The 17240-nt window shown below is 41.4% G+C and overlaps 1 protein-coding gene across 3 annotated transcripts in view; it reads left to right on the plus strand.

The window, feature by feature from the left end:
- The window catches only part of tafa1b (TAFA chemokine like family member 1b), a 146474-nt gene that overhangs the window by 118949 nt on the left and 10285 nt on the right, over nucleotides 1-17240 (plus strand). The gene's annotated exons all lie outside the window — the stretch shown is intronic.

The raw sequence follows: 17240 nt of genomic DNA on the forward strand, positions 1-17240 counted from the left end.
ACAACTAAAAATGACACCTCAGTTCTTAAAGCTCCCCTCCAGACTGTTTTACTTATACTAACTCTAATATTTTGTTTAACATGGTTTTTCCAAATAAAAAGTTATTTTAAAAAAAAAATCTGAAAAGGGAAGCAGATTTACTCTTTATCTCTCTAAGGAATTCTGGATCTGGCCTTCACCCAGCCCACCACTGCTGCTTGCAGAAGGTTTTAGGCTAGTTAGTGTAGTGCCTCGTACAGACCCAGACTCAGATTTGGAGTCTGTCATGCACCAAAATCAGTGACTAGCCAACATATCAGAATGCTAAGTGCAATAAGCATTTTTTATTTGCTTTATGATTGACGTGTTAAAGACATAGTCTGTGTCCAGTGTTGGGTAAGGGTTACTTTAAAAAGTAATCAAAGTACGTTACTGCGTTACTTTCTAAAAAAGTAACCAGTTACTTTACTGCGTTACTCTCTGAGTAAAGTAACTCAGTTACTTTAAAAGTACTTCCAACGTTACTCCCTGAGAAAAGTAACTCAAGCACTTTTAAAGTACTTTTGAGTATTCTGCATTTCCTATTGGGCAATGAACCACAGGGCGCTAAGCCTACATTATTTTGTCTCCAAAATTAAAGTTATGGACCACTTGCCCTTCACGGAGATCCAATTCTCCCATCACAGCCGTCACTTTGACCAGTAGAAACACAGAACGATCTGCTGCCGTAGACAACTGTATGACAACAACACCCCAGCGTTTTTAATATTTCCTCTAGGGATGTTACCACACAGAGTAAAAGGGGGAAATGATGGTGTGAAACAGCAGAGGCACTTTGTCAACCCGCTGAGTTAACCTTACTGTCATTAGCATCAAGCTAGCAAACAATGGTACATCCTCATGGTCGGACATAAAGTAATAACATTAACAAATAGCGGCGGGGCTTTTACTCACCACAACTGCAGAGGCTCCCAGCTTCATTTGAAACAGACTACATTATAGACGGTCCGTTATTTATTAATCCCTCTGTGTGGTTATATATTTACTTTTTATCCGCTCCATTGTCTTTATAAAGTTAACATATCGCACCATCATTTCAAACTCAACACTTGTTTCAAATTAAAAGCCCCTTATAACCTCGACCAGAGAATCCCTCCATTTTCTAAATAGGCTTTTATTCTGAAACATTTGTCAGAACTTCCTGTGGAAGATACAGTAGCTTGACAGTTTACATATGGTGCTTCAAATGTTGCTCCTGCCATCTGCTGACGCTTTTAGGTGACTACAACAACATGTTGGCTGGCGCAGGAACAGACACAGTGACTCAAATAATAGTCAGAGTAATAAAAATAGGACAAGAATAACCCGATGACATCACACATGCCGTGAAAGACGACCGGGGATAATTGGTGAGTACCAGCGTGTAGCATGTACCAGGCATAATGCAAGTCCTGAGTCTGAAATATGTCTGTCAGCGAGTCCTACTCCACCTATTTAGACTCCACTGTAGACAATGGCAGCATTTCTCCGACCACGTAGCAAGCCACAAGCTCCGTGGCTTCTTTCAGACTGATAGGTTTAACGTTATCTCCGTTATTAGAACCAAACGAGCAAACTAACGCGTTAGGTTACTCGTTACTGCAAAAAGTAATCAAAGTACTCTAACGCGTTACTTTGCGTTATACCCAACCCTGTCTGTGTCTCAGATGAGTTATCTTGTAGAACAGTAATGTCTGAGGGGCAGGACTATGTTCGTATCTGCTTTGACAATGTATGGTTTAATGTGCATGGAGGTGTATTATATTTGTATTTTTGCACTTACTATATTATTGCTCTTCTTTTTATTATGTTTGTAGTGTCTTGTAAGCCAATACTGGCTGGGCACCTTTTGTTGACACTTGAAATTTTGGCCCTGTCCAAATACCCGCACTTGCGCCCTGAGGTCTTCCCTGAAGTGCACTTGCCAAAAGTGCAGTTAGGGACATAAGTGCACAAGGGAGCGACGCTGTTTAAAAAGGAGAATTGGGACAGTTGCGTACATGTCACTTCTGTTTGGGTCCAGCTGGCCCGTCTCCTAGGAGACGAAACATGGCGATAGAGGAGCACTGCTGCTGCAAATGATAAATAGATACAATCAGCGAATGATGAGGAGGATTAGGAGCCGCAGGAGAAGGCGGCATCTACATCAGATCCAAGTACTGATGTTGATGCCCAACCAACAGGTAAATTTTTTAAATTAAATTTTACTCTTGAATTTACCTGTTAATAATGTATATATTAGCTGTAACATCTTTTTTTACTCTACCGTTAACGTAGCCTAGATTACCGTTATTACTATTAAAACGTTTTTTGCTTGGATAAATTGTGGTAAATTGTGATATAAAATAAACTATAAAGACATACGGTAATAAAATAATAATAATTAAAGACACAATCAAAACTGTAAAGTGATGTGGACTATCATACAAACCTCCAGTCAACTGTAAACTGTATATTATTTCATTATTAACGCCCTGTCATGTATTATTAAGTCCACACAGCGTGTTGTTTGACGTTATGTTCCTCTAACGGTTGTTGTCAGTCGGAGTTAACGGCTCCCGGATACGTCAGATACCGTTTGAAGATGGTGAGCTGTACCGGCCAGCTGTGCAGTGTTACGGCATCACGACACTACAGAGGATTCTGGGTAAAATCCTTCAGCGAAGTGAGGTCTGATGCGCACTTTCGGAAGGGGTGCATTAAGGGTGCAGGTTTGCACCCCTTGATAACAACAGAAGACAATTTGGATACCCTACGCACTTGCGCCCCTTAGCGGGAGCGCGCAATTAAGGGGCACAAGGGCGCAAGTGCGGGTATTTGGACAGGGCCATTATTTACCTGACCTTTACTTTATACTGTTTGTTAGATTATTAGCTTGAAGGCTAACTGGCAGGGGCTGACACTGTGTATTAAGCAATATCACACGAGAGGGAGTGATGTTATACTTGTATATCGTCACGGCTGTGATTCGGTCATAGGCACGAGGCCGCAGGCTGAGTGCCAAAGACAATCACAGCTGAGTATAACATCACGAGCTCGAGTGTGATATTGCTTTTATACAACAGTTCAACAGTTAAATAAGCAAGGCTGATTAAGAAATGTTGAAAAATGAGGACAAAATAGATAATTTAAGCATTTTATTTGTCTTCCGCCGACAAATAGTTCCCTCAGGACGCCGCTGTCACCGTTGCTATGTAACACAGACATGGTGCGCCAGGCACTTACTCTTTATTCACATTTATCTGCACATTTCCATTAATTGTGCAGCCGGTGAAATAAGTCTCTGGTGACTGCATGGTGGACTGTCGCTTCACAGGCACAGCCGACTCTGCCTTCTGACAGTATGTTGCTTTTCTCCAAGTCATTGAGCTCCGCTGATGAAACACTGACAAACCTGGATGTGTGCTCAGATGGATTCAGCTTCTCCCCCTCCCTCTCCCTCATCTTCCTCTGCTGACCATTCATAGTTCAATTCAAAAGTTATTTTAGGAAATAAATCCATATTTTTGGCTGTTTGACAGTGGATGAATTAATTAGCCTACAATGCAACTGCTGACCTAACTGACACTAACCGTCAGTTTTGATTTGATTGTTGATTGCAATCAGCTGTGAGGCGGAGTGATACATACACAGTGAAATAACCGTGATGTTGTACTCCAATATTGTCACGGTTTTACTGTCTCTCGACCAATCAGATTGCAGGGCCGGAACTAACTGTTGTATAATGGTTGCTAAACATATAATAGTATCTTCTATGATAGGGCTCTTAGAAGATAGTGAAGGTTCAGGTTTACATTCAAAAACTGCACCCTCTACCATGTTTGCTGTCAAAACTTTCCCTATGATAATGCAGACTCTCGCTCTCTGACAAGTCGCTCTGTGCTGAAGGTCTCAGCTTTCTTTGCAGGTGTTGTGTTGAAGTGTGTTTTTCAACTGAATGCCACTAATTTAAAAAAAAATGCTTGCTGCGCCTTTTTAATGTTGCCAGACAACCACCCCATCAAGTCCTTACACTAACCTTCCTATGTAATCAATCTACGTTTTTTTGCCCCCCCCAGTAATTAGTAGAAAGTTACTAAAATGTTCAGGCAGAGGGTGCTTGCTGTAGCTATGGTTGAGGGTGAGAGGCTGTCAGCAAATAGTTTGTTGGGCAGGGAAACGGAGATATGTGTGGGTACATCAGACCCTAAAAAAGAGGGAGGATCATGGGGAGTACCACCAGTTGGTCCAGGGGTTTAAGGACATAATATTACTACATAGTTGTCAATGAAGGGGACTTTAAGATGAAAACCATGTGATTGTAAAAGTTGCCAGGAGAAGTTTGACAAAGATATATACGTCAAAGCCTAAATGACATGGAAGGTGGAGATGTAGGAGCTATTTTTAACACTTCACGCCTCTATGCCTCAGCCTCCCACAGTGAGAGAGTCCTTGCTATTTCTGTATTGATTAACAAGCACTTATCGAGGGAGTGATGATAAAAATGAAACGACAAGTCACTGAGCAGCAAGCTACAGTATTGAGCACCACTGCACCACAATGAAAGAGTTAAGAGGACATGACCTCTTCATTATTTTATTTCCTTTAGCTGGGGCCTTCACCTCCTCTCTTGGATAATTTCCACCTGCTTGAAAGTGAATCAGTCTGTTATTTATTTAACACTGAAACCATCACGGGATAAGGGCTGAAGGGCAGACAAAATAATTATGTGATTATTCATAAGAGCTCATCTGTAGTCGGAAGTGCCACGCTTTGCAAACACGCCATTTAATTAAAGGATCTTTTTTTTGTAAGTGTGGAAATAAATGGACACAGGAGGGGCGAGGGGGGCACTCCATTCAAGGGTTTTGATTATCTAGGAAAGGTGCTCTAGAAAGTTGCATGTGTTTGTCAACCGGGCCCTGCAGGCTGCCGGTGCACTATGTGAGGGATTATAGACTTGTGGAGTCAGTGGTCTGTCCCCTCCGCAGCGCACCGGCCTGGCCCAGATGGAGCTTTCTCCCCAGGTCCCGGCATTATTAATGTTCCGTCCAGATGAGGAACGATGCAGCAGCCCAGCTCATCTCACCACCCCCCTGGGGGACACCTGCCGCCCCTGTACCATACACGGGTTATGTTCCCACAAAAGAAAAAATAAAAGATTATAAAGAATTGCCAGTGCTCTGATAGAACAAATCAAAAGTATATCTTCAGAGGTCATTTGGTTTGGACACACATACAGAGCCTGGAGGAATGAACACTCCTTTATCTTTGGCCAAATTCGCAGGAACAGGCTGTCTCCCTGATGTGCTGTATTATCGGTCATTAGCATCAAACTCCAACATCAAAGCACACAGTGAGGATCAGTCCCATTGTCGAGTGTTTACTACCTTATGAATGCAGGCCTCGTGGGCTTGTTCCAGTTGCTATTGGTAACTGTTTGGGCTGTTATTAAAATATGGGAATGTGACGACAGCTTGCGTTGGGAGGTGTCATGCTCAGTGGGGGTCTGCTGTCAGATTATCCCTGTAGTGGGAATTGATTATTAGCTCTGACAAGGAGAACTATGTCCCAGTTATGTCAGGGCCAACAAGGCTCTTAGTGAAGAACATCCCTTTTAACAAGTCAAACGCTCATATCTCTCCAGCCTCGCCGGGCCGATCACATGCACTCAGATTAGGCGCTCATCACTGCACCACTGCCTTTATCCCAGTGTATGAGACATGTAAGCCCTCAGCCACAGTATGGACAAACACACACACACACACACACACACATATGCACTCATTTGCTCGACACATGCATGCAGATGCCCTAATATGCACACATGCTACCACTTTGTGTTGTCATGTAGCTGCTGTAGCAGTAAACTCTTTCAACAAGGGATGCACGCAGATGCCCGCTCGCTGCTGATCACTGATGGGGAATGAACCCTTCTGTTTGGCTGCAGGCGTGTATAGCCGAGCATGACAGGTTGTCATGGTACATTTGAGATACATCCAGGGGGGGGAGACACACATGGACGCTACTTGAGGGGAGGGACAAGAAGTGCTGCAGATCTTCCACATACATTACTGGTCAAACAGATGCAATCAGAATATCATAAGCGTGCTGGAGTCTTTTAAAGATTATTGTTTAATAACTGTTATTAGCAGGAATGTAGTTGATCACCCAGAGCTCATTTTTACTGGCAAACCTTCGATTACAAGAAAAGTATATGATCTATCACATGTACAGTATTTCACATGACCCGTTCTCATTACCAGACTATTAAATATTGTCACAGCCCTCGTCATCTCATACCAATGGACAGAGGTGCCATTCCTGTGTCTATAGCCCTGTTTCCACTGAGCAGTACGGTTCAGTGAGGTACGCTTTTTTTCTGTTTCCACTGCGAAAAGTTGTGGATGGTACAAATGGAACCGTTCAGTACCATCCCCATTTTTGGTCACCCCCCTGTTGGGGTACCTAGCACACAGATCTGGTACTAAAAGGTTGAGCTATGAACAGTCTGCAGTCTGTTGATTGGTTGATAGTAGGCGTTAGTTGTGGCTTATGTAACCACTGTTCATACATTGCAAGTTTTAATACATTAGTAAACTGTAACTAAAAAATAAAGGATGTTTTGCTGCCTCTTGCAGCAGCTGTTGTCTGAGAAAAAATAACTTAATTCACTGAGCCGACTGCCAGCAAGTCTTATTTTTTTTTAGGATTATTTTTTGGGGGCTTTTATGGCTTTAATGGACAGGACAGTGAAGTATGGAGGCAGGGACAGGACTGAATAGCTGAAACTGAACCCGCGAATAGCTGAAACTGAACCCGCAGCGTCTGCAGCGAGGACAATGCCTTTGTATACGGGGTGCCTGCTCTATCCACTAAGCCACGGACGCCCCAACTGCCGGCACCTTTTAAGGTTGAACATTTACTTGTAATGTTACTCAATGCATAAGCTGACAACGTGAATCCATCAGCACACCTTAAATTTCAATATGACAACTTTGACCATTCCATTCGTTTTTATCAACTCTCTTGGATGACATAGACTTTTAGTGATGAGTGGATCTTCAAGCATTTAGAAATATATATTAATTTCAACCAGATTATGTGAACTGGGTTTATCTCAACCCTCAGAAAAAAAAGCATTGTGGAGCATCATTCCTGTGGGCTATGGCAACACTAAACCCCTGAGCTTGCCTCAGAAGGACTAAATGCACATACCTGCAATTTTTAAATATCCTATCGAGAGAGACTCTCACTGCAGCCTGTTTGTTTTTTGTTTTTTTCTGAAAATGTCAGCATGCAACCTCGCTCTGTGGATGATAAATAAGGTGCAGACTGATAAAGGAGGCAATACAGTGAGTGCTGGATGGAGCAGTGAGTGACAACAACCCCACCCACATGAAAGAGTACTGTTTGTGTTGGAAACAGGGCTTATGTGACGCAGAACTGATACACATTTTGACACATGGTTAATATTGTGAAACGATCGCGGTTAGGTTTAGGCAACACACTAAACACATTTGTTGGGTCACGTGATATAAATATGTCACATGAAAGCCCAGTGCATCTCAAAAACGCTAAAGGGCGCCTTAAGCGTGGATATCACACACCAAGGGGCATGACAAAGCAGCAGTGTTTGACACTCTGGGAATATAAACAGGAGATCGGGTGGCACATGTGGGTTTCAGACTTTTTACATGTGATGCATTTGGAGGCACATGGTATTCAGACATTTCATGTGTGATGCATTCACACATACATGTGGTTTTTCCAGTGTTAAACATGTAAAACATTTGATAGGCTACATATCTGATCTGCAAGGGTTTATTCATTGCTATACATGATTGTATGGAGAGCAAGGTCCAAACTGATAACACCCAAGAACAGCCAAGAAAACATCTCGTCTTCCTATTTTAAAAATCCCTGCCCTCCAACAGTTTGCCTCTCATTGTTCTACAGCCCCCCTGCTACTGTATGCAGTTGGCAGGAGGCAAACCTGCTGCAGATACTGCCTGAGGGGATGGACAGAAGGAGCACATTATACTGTACAATAGAAAACAATAACTCCATTCTCTTACTGACAAACACACACGGGCAGACATAAGGAGAGACTAACAAACAATGAAATTCTCCTGGGTCAAAAAAAAGATGTTTGTGTCTTTGGAAAAGTTGGAGATAATGATTGTGAAACAGGTTTTCTCCTCCATTTTGTCACATCCCACCGAGCTCTCACAGCATCGATGATGTGATTAGACTCTCAACCTTTAACCCGCAAGGAGAGGATCTGACCCTCAGCTGGAGCTGAAAGGTCATCTTAGTTTAGTTTTCCTCTCCTTCTCCCTGTCTCTGTTTTTTTAAGCAATATCATATTTTCTTTCTGCTCTCACTACTGGAGTAACAAAGCCTGTGGTTGAGCTGAGAGAGAAGTAAAGAAACATAAGGCAGCTGTGTGGGAGATACATTTTCATAAATCTCTTTTGTACCCACATAAAGGAAAGGAAATAACCACACAACAAAAGGAGGCATTGTTCAACCATTAATAGGTACACACCTACTCTTATACTTACTTTTATAGTGCACTGTACTGTATACTGTAATTGCATTTACCACTATATCACATATTTAAGTTGTAACAATTGTGATCCAGAATTACTCCACTTGCTTCATCACTGTTTTTTTATGGGTCTGTAAACTACTGTTTTTACTGAATGAATCTGAGGCCATGCAGGAGGAAAATCTGTGGCATTTTTATGAATTTATTTGAATAATAATAATAATGATTTAAAAAAAAAAAAAACTTAAGCCGATAATAATAAAACGAAAACACAGGAATTTTTACTTACGTGGTAAGTCAGCAGGTGCTCCAGTGTCCATTACAAATTCAGAAATTCAGAAAAGCTGTGTGATTAGAAAGCCGAACGATGTTTTCTGAATAGCTAATCAAACCACGGCTCTCTCGTTTCAGAGAGGGGCAAAGATTAACGCAGAATAATGACTCTCTGAAGCTGACCTCAGGTTCAAGGGTCCACGTCTCAGTCCTGCTGTAATTATACACTCGCTACATTTGCTTCATGCTCCTGTGACCCTTTCAATACTTTACTGCTGTTGCACAATGCTTGCACTCATACCTCTGTCTCATTAAGATGGAAATCTCTGCTTCTTTTTTTTTTTTTTTTTTCATCGTACAGTTCACTGTTACTCTTTTGCTTACTTGTAAAATTAAGTGAATGAATGATTGATTGGCTGTTTGTTTGCTTAATAAGTGGGTAATCAGGGCACTTGCAGAGCACTGATATAAACTAGGTAATCAGGTAAAGGGAAGAAATAAATAACCTTCTTTTAGAAAGTGACCTGAATATGAGAGAAAGAGAAAGAAAGAACTGAAGTGTTTACCATGTGGAAAACATCGATCCTCCACCCCAAACTGTAAATTTAACCCAAAAAAATGGCATGAGAATTTAAAGCCTAATTGCTTTCTGCTCCAGATCTTGGCTGACAGCGACCAATTTAAGTGAGTCACCAAAAAACAGACGCTACAACTGACACCATTGGAAAGCCATCGTTTTTGCTATGATTAATTTAAGTCCACCAAGTGCTGCGCGGGCCGCTCCAAGTTAAAAAACATTAACTATTCATTGAGCCCACAGACACGTATTCCCATTTTGACACAGACAAAAATCAATTCACTTCCTCATCCGTCAAGGTGTTCAAACATTCTGCTACCTGGCAGGGACGTGTCAGCGGGTTCAATCCATCACAGTGCACGCTCACCAGTGATCTGACAGATGCACTTGTAAAAGGTCCATCGCTTCATGTTTTTCAATCAATTCAAGTCCCACTCTCGGTTGTTTGTCCATCAAAGCTAAATACTCCAGCCTGCTACATGGCTAACATCTTGAATCAAACGCTCCTGCAGTCCTTGTTTGCTGATTATTCCAAGCCCATCTGTCATCTTTGACAGCATACAGCAGCTACTTTATGGTAGCATGTGAGGATCGTGTTAATTGGTGTTGGTGCTTTAAATCACACCGAAAGGCTTTCAGCTTGTAAACAGATGGATCTGAAAATTAATAGTTGACCCAAAAGGGGTAGTTGGGACGGTGGTCAACTGTCAGCCATTTACTCCCACCTCCTTATGCACTCCGCAGCAGACACAGAGGAGGAGTAAAGTTTGCTGATGTTGGAACAAAGGTTGTACCCTCTATGCTGACGGTTGCAGCGGGAGTAGTTAAAGTAAAATGACTGTTGGAGGTCAGTGGTCACCAGAGAGTGATGCATGGATCTCAGCCCAGAGATGGCTCTTCTCCAGTGGTCAAGGTCGAAGCCAGATGTCCTGGCCTCAGCCACGGACATGAAGTGTGTGTGTTCACATTAGACTCGTCTGTTTTTTTTCCTCCTGGCCATCAAACCAGACATGCCATTAACAGTATTTGGTCGAGTTTTCTGAGATGGACCTGCTGTATTCCACACAGGCTGACTGAAATAGATATTCAAGGCATGAATCAAATTTTTTTAACATGAATATTTATAAAATATATTTCATAGCCACTGCTCATTAAAGTTTTACTCTCCTTTTACTACAAGATGGGAAGCTGTCAAGGTATTAATTAGGGGTGTGCAAAAATGCTTCTTTTTTCTTTTAAAGATGGTGCATTAGTCACATTATCTGGTTTGTGCTGGGGAATAATGCTGCAGCCTTGCTTTAGTTCACAATTTCTGGGTGGTGACATATTTTATGACTAATAATTTGCAATTTGTCAAGACTCTGGTGATCTGTCTTTAATCTTGTGGGCATAATATGTAGTCAATAAGGAGGCAGCACTTACTGTGGCTGGATAGTTGATTTTCAAGCTAAAGAGTCATGACAGGTACTTCAGCACAACCTCATAAATACACAGTGTCCATTCTTTTAAAATGTTGGCATTAGGCAACTTTATTGATATCACATCATTATGTGCTACCATTTTTAAGTTCACCCCCTACATATTTTAAGACATGCAAAAATACAATGCTTAGAAACATAATTTGAAGTGGCACGGTACACCATGTTTAATTACCAAGTTAAAAATTCATTAAACTGCGTATCATAATGATTTGATAGAACAACACACTGTTATTAGCGCTAACCACTGAGCAAACACATTGCCATCTTGAGCTAAAATCATAGACATTAAAATACTGCTAACAACATGGAAAATACTCTAACATATTCTAATGGCCAAAACAAACCACAGAAACATGTTACCAGTCAAAACAAACAATAAATACAGTGACGCCCGCAAGCTTGTTCATGCAGTTGACTCAAGCTGTTCTGATTCATACACATGCATCACACCTTGCTCCCTATATGTTAACCACAAAACACATTCTCCCAATTGAGTGGTTTATTTAAGATGCAGAAAAATTCCCTGCTCTCCCACTGCTGCCCTGCATCAATATTGCTGCCTGCCATTTCAGCCCCACTTCCACCCCAGCATACACCTGCAGGCTCCAGGCTAGGGGGCGAAGATATTTAATCATCACTCCCCAATAATTCATGTAAAAATATCTGCGGGGAGTAATGAGGCCAGAGTCTAGATGCCACATTGTAACTATTGTGTTCGATACTCTAACTGTTCTGCTGCTGTAATAAACATTTTTAACATTAGTCGTCTGACTGAAAGAGAAAAGTGCACTCAGTAGAGTGCAGATCTCCGCCAGGCACCCACCGAGGTTAACTGCAGCCACTCTAGACAATTCTTGTAATTCCAGCAGAAGCAGCGCAGCCCATTTTAGAAATGTCCCAGGAGCTAATAAAAATATGTGCCTAGAAGCACAAATATCAAGGAAAAAATTAACCATATCAACAAAATCACAAAGTCTACAAAATTGGGCAGGCAAAACACCACAAGCTTCTGATGTGGTACAATATGAGGCTGTGCAGCAGATGGAACAAAACCAGGTCCCAGCCGGACCGTGGAGAGCTGCGCCTGGTGGAACTCTCCCTCCTAGCTTCCTTAAGCTGAAAACACACCATCATATCCACCTTTTTTCACGTCAGTATATCACCGTTTAGACTAATCTGATGTTTGTAAAGTATATAAACACAATGATTGAACAAACGTTACTATTTCTGTGTGCTCGTTTAGTAATTAACATGGTCATTGTAGATTAGTTTGGCTAACGGTTAGCCGTTAGCGGTGTCTGTAATAACTCAATAAACGGTCCGTGAAAAAAATATTTTTTCCAGCGGATGTCTTAGTTACAACATGATTGAGCTAACTGGAGTAGTTGCATGTCGTATCCGACAATGGGAGGCTTTTAACAGATGACGTTCTGATGTTAGCTTTGCTGCTAGTGTTAACGTTAGCTGTCCCTGTCAGCTGCAGCCACTGATGCTTTCTAGACATCGTGATTTCCCAAAACTGAATAAATACCACACATAGCAACACAAAACTGCTTTGCTAGCTCAATCATGTTGTAACGGCTGGATGGTTGATGCGTACATGCTGATTCGGGTGCTATCAGAGCCGATCCGCACATCACTATGGCTTAATGATCAACTCAGTCAATTAAAACAACCCGTCCTGTGTTAGGAGTGTATGTCGCTGACAGAAAGAAAGAAAGAAAGAAAAGGGAAAAAAAAGATAGAAAAGCAGCGTACACCTCACATATTTATTTCTCACAGTTGCGCACACGTTTGGCTGGCATGTAGAAGCACTGTCTGTGTGTCTGTGTGTCTGTGTGTCGAGGGTGCGAGCCGCAGCTTCAGCTGCTCAGGTAGAGAGGCTGTGTAGCCTGGTGTGTTTTTTCGCTGATTCGGTTCTGCAGGTTCTCTGCTGGTACACTGGAGATGGGGATCAAGCAGTTTGTCTCACTCGGGATAGATTGTGCTTTTTTGGTTCATAGTTTTTGATTGACGTGCGATTTATTCACGTTTAGAGGGAATAAATTTCTGTTATAACGGAACCATGGGCACGGTTATCTATATAAAATACACAGACTAACTAACTAACTGATTGACTAACATAAACAACTGAAAATTGAAAAAAAATAGCTTGCACTGTTAGCTCCGGTAAGAGAAAGCATGAGGGAAAGCGGCTGACCGGAAGTCACGCACAAAAAAAACGGAAGTTGATCACTATTTACTTCCGTGTTTGAAAATAAGGTGGATACATCAGTGGTGAGGAGAGGAGTTGAGCTGCCATAGGAGCAGAGAAAAAGAGCTGCTACAGGAGTCAGTATGTACAAGCAGAGACCCAGTGGGGGAAAAATGCATTTAATTACAGGGGTGGCAAGGCTAGAAATAGGACAGTGGTGTAAAGTGCCACAAGGCAGTGCGTCCAGGAGTGTCAATGCACGTCTAGCCACCAGTGTGAGGTTGTACATTGAAAATAATAGGGGTGTATTTTCTATTGTGCTGCGTTTTGGCCTTCACAGTGAAGATGTCATCAAAGATAAAAGTGGGTCATGACATGTCAGGTATGGAATTAATCTGCAGATGCTGTCGCTCAAAATGAGATCAAACTTTTCTATAGATGACAGTTTTTGAGCCACAATGAAGGCCAAAATGTGGCCTGCAACAGATGGTAAAAAAGCTGAGCTGATTTCCGCAAGAATCACGAACCCAACTGGCAGGTTAAGAGGAGTGAGGAGTCAGCAGTCAATGATGGCATAAAACAGTCATTAAAACTGTTTTTTCAACAGTTTTGAATCTCCGCAACCATGAGAGGTCAGTGCACAATAAATATTAGGCTGACTGGTCCAGTAGTTTGTGCAATTAGCTCCAGGCAGACAAATGCGCACACACACAAACACACACTACCAAACACATGAACCTCTCCATGCCTTGTAGAGATAAAAATCAATAATCCAGGTTGTGGAGTGGCTCCTTTCTTATTAAAGACAAACACTGTACAGGAATGTAATATTGGCAAACATAGAAATAAATAGTGAACACAGTAACTGTGAAAAAATGTGTAATGCAAAGTAATTCAGCCATTTCCTGGACTCTCCTTGTATAAATCACTGAGGCTTCATATGCACACATTTCAGGGCACAGAGGCTGAGGTGATTTCAGTTCTGTGAAATACAGTAAATATCATTCATCTTTCATGCAAAGCGCCTCTCATCTCTCAGCACCTCATGTGAAGCAGCTCCTGCGTTGTTTTTCCTCCTTCCCTCTCCCTCTCTCTCACTCTTTTCCTGCTTTCTCTCTGCTTCCATTTTAAGGAACTGATTTTTGCTTTGCAGTTATTACTTTACCATTTTTAAATTTCAAGCAGATTCATTCATATTGTTAAATATAAATCCTCCTCAGTTGGTGGCATAATGAAAAACAACTTTTCCATACCCCCTCCTCACTGTGTACCCAGGAGACAGGGCTAAACAGAGTGGTGGTGTCGCGGCACATCATCATCACTCGGTGGAACTGATTAAACACATCTCCTCAAGCCTAGTCATAATTTGCCACTTAACAAGGAGACTGCTAAGTCCTGTTAAGTGGCAACCCTTAGTTGTGGTGTTGCACCTAAACCACAGCTGAATGTAAACATGATTAATGATGTGAAACGCATATTTAGCCCATGGATGAGGGCAGAGGGAGAGAAGGCAAGAGAGAGAGAGGGAGCACAGTGGATGATGGACCAACATGTGGTAATTAGTGGATAAGGTAAACAGCCATGGGGGGAGCCAAAGGGCGGGTTCACAGCCTGTTAGTGGATGCTCTTATTCTGGCAGTGAGTATCCTCGGGGCTCATGGAGGGGAAAATGAAGGAGGAAGTCAGGAAATGCAGCAAGTTCACTAAGCAGCAGTGGGTTGTTGCTCTGTGTCCACTCTGGCATATTCACATGTGTGTGTGTTTGTGTGTGTGTGTGTGTGTGTGTGTGTGTGTGTGTGTGTGTCTGTGTCTGTCTGTCTGTTCACACAGGACTGCAGCACGCTCTGTGCTGTGAGGGACTGCACTTTAACCGTCTTCTTTCATCAGTTGGAAACGGCATGTTGCTCATACTCACAATTGATTGGTGGTTGGTCTGTAACCTTGGCAACACAAGCTGGAGGGGAGAAGATATTTTTCCAGTGGTTAAAAAAAAGTGGGTTTGGAAAATGAAATGATACTGGCTAAACTCATCGCATTCAGTCATTTGACCTTCATATCCTCTTTATGTTAACATGATGAAAGGAAATTTTAAGAAAACATACTACATGCTGAAAAAAAATCTGTTTGGGGAAAATATGACTTCTCACCTGAAAAACTGCTTTGAACTTTTGCTGTCAGAAACCTCAGAGGGAGTGCGAGAGACAAAAAAGTTCTTCAGACATCATCTTTAATAAATGAAACAGAACTTTCAGAAATGGTTTAGATTTGTGTGCCATAATTTAATTCAAAGAGAGCTTCACCATGCAAGACGTCTGGTTTTAACAAAAAGAATGAAACACCAGAGAACTACATGAAATGCATTTGTGCAACAGTGCTTTTTAGCTTGCTTACTGTATATACTCCAGCACGTAATACAGTTGTTCATTACAAACGCATCAAGCATTTCCTCATGTGATTAATTGAACATATGGACGATGGTAAGTTAATTAGGAAAACATATTTAAAAGATTTCTGTAGGGACGTCTCACATATCATGAAAGGTGTTTTGTGCTATCATCCAACACCTGTAACACATTTCAGATTTGTTTTTTCCAGAAGCACACACACACATGCACACACACACACACACACACACACACACACACTGTACGCCCAGAGACGTGTGGAGAAGAGGAGAGGAGGGAGGGAGATCTTGACGAGAAGATGAGAACATATTTGTTTTTGTCAGATAGCTGGAGGAAGAATTCAGTCGATGTTAATGAGAGGCAATTAGTTTTGATTAAAAATGAGATTGCTCCCCTACATGCAATGTAGCTATATCAAAACAAAATAATGATTAATTTCTGTTGGTATAAGACATTATTGTCGACAGCAAAAAGTACCCATGCAGCAACGATACAATTGCTCTGAGGCCGAAGAAGGAAGAAAAACATCCATTTAGAGACTTGGCTGGGTGTTCCTCTGGAGTAGCTTGTAATATAGTGTGTGGGTGCTGGTGTATGTGTGCGCATATGTGTGCCTGTGTAGAATATGTACATAAAATATGCTTGCGTGGGAGATTTGGGCATGTGTTCGACTTTTTTTTGATGATTCCACCTACATTTTAAACTCTGGTTACTCTTTATGTTTTTAATTGTGCTTTTTTATTGTTTATTTTACTTTCACGGCTCATTATATGTTGTTGCAGACGCAGTGGCGAGGCTCTTAACAGAAACTAGTCGTTGGTCCCACATGACCCCAATTCTTGTCGCTCTTCATTGGCTTCTAGTAAAATACAGAATTGATTTTAATTTTTTTCTAGTGACTTAAAAGCCTTGCATGGCCTCGCCCTTGTATATATAGTATAGTTGTTGAGCCCTTATTTAAACTGTCAGCTACTGATGCTGATCGTCTTTTCAAAGGTATGCTGTGCAAGATTATTGGTTACCGTTTGTGAAAACACTTGCCAGAATGAAAGTAAAACCCCAGATTTACTCTCATTTGGCGTTTTGCTTGCTATATTTAGAGTGTTTTTGGCGCTGTGTCTATTGGATGGCTGCTGCTTACTGTCTGGTACCTGGTTGCTACCTTATTAATAAAGCCCCGACCTCACCTGAGCGCTGTGGGGGGTACACGCCCATAAACGTCCCAAACACAGAATCTAAGAAAATACAGGCAGAGGACAGAGTCTCTGCAGAAAAATACCCCACCACACACTTCTAGTAGGTCATAAGTGATAACTGAGAAGGGTTAATTCTGCTATAGTATATGTATAATATATATATATATATATATATATATATACTTTACTATACTATACTATACTATATATATATAGAGAGAGAGAGAGAGAGTCTATACTTTTTTTTTTTTTAGGGAAAATCTTCCACAGTTTATCCTTAAATCCAGAGGTGACAGTTCTTTTGTGGCTGAAGCTACAAAACTTGACCAGCCTTCCTCATTGCATCAGATCTGTTGAATTTATGGTGTGTTTAAGCAGCTGCTAAAAACTAATTTTGATAGGTTAACCTTCTTTTACCCACTCTCCGTAAATAGATATACATGTATACTTGTACTTGTAAGTGTGTATTTTCTCCTCTATGTGAAGTAACTGTGATTGAAAAGGATTTAAATTATAGTATATATCTAAGGTTCAGTTTTAAAAACAATTTTTCTTTTTTTTCT

The sequence above is a fragment of the Epinephelus lanceolatus genome, chromosome 1 (genome assembly GCF_041903045.1).
Source record: "Epinephelus lanceolatus isolate andai-2023 chromosome 1, ASM4190304v1, whole genome shotgun sequence".
NCBI classification, from domain to species: Eukaryota; Metazoa; Chordata; class Actinopteri; order Perciformes; family Serranidae; genus Epinephelus; species Epinephelus lanceolatus.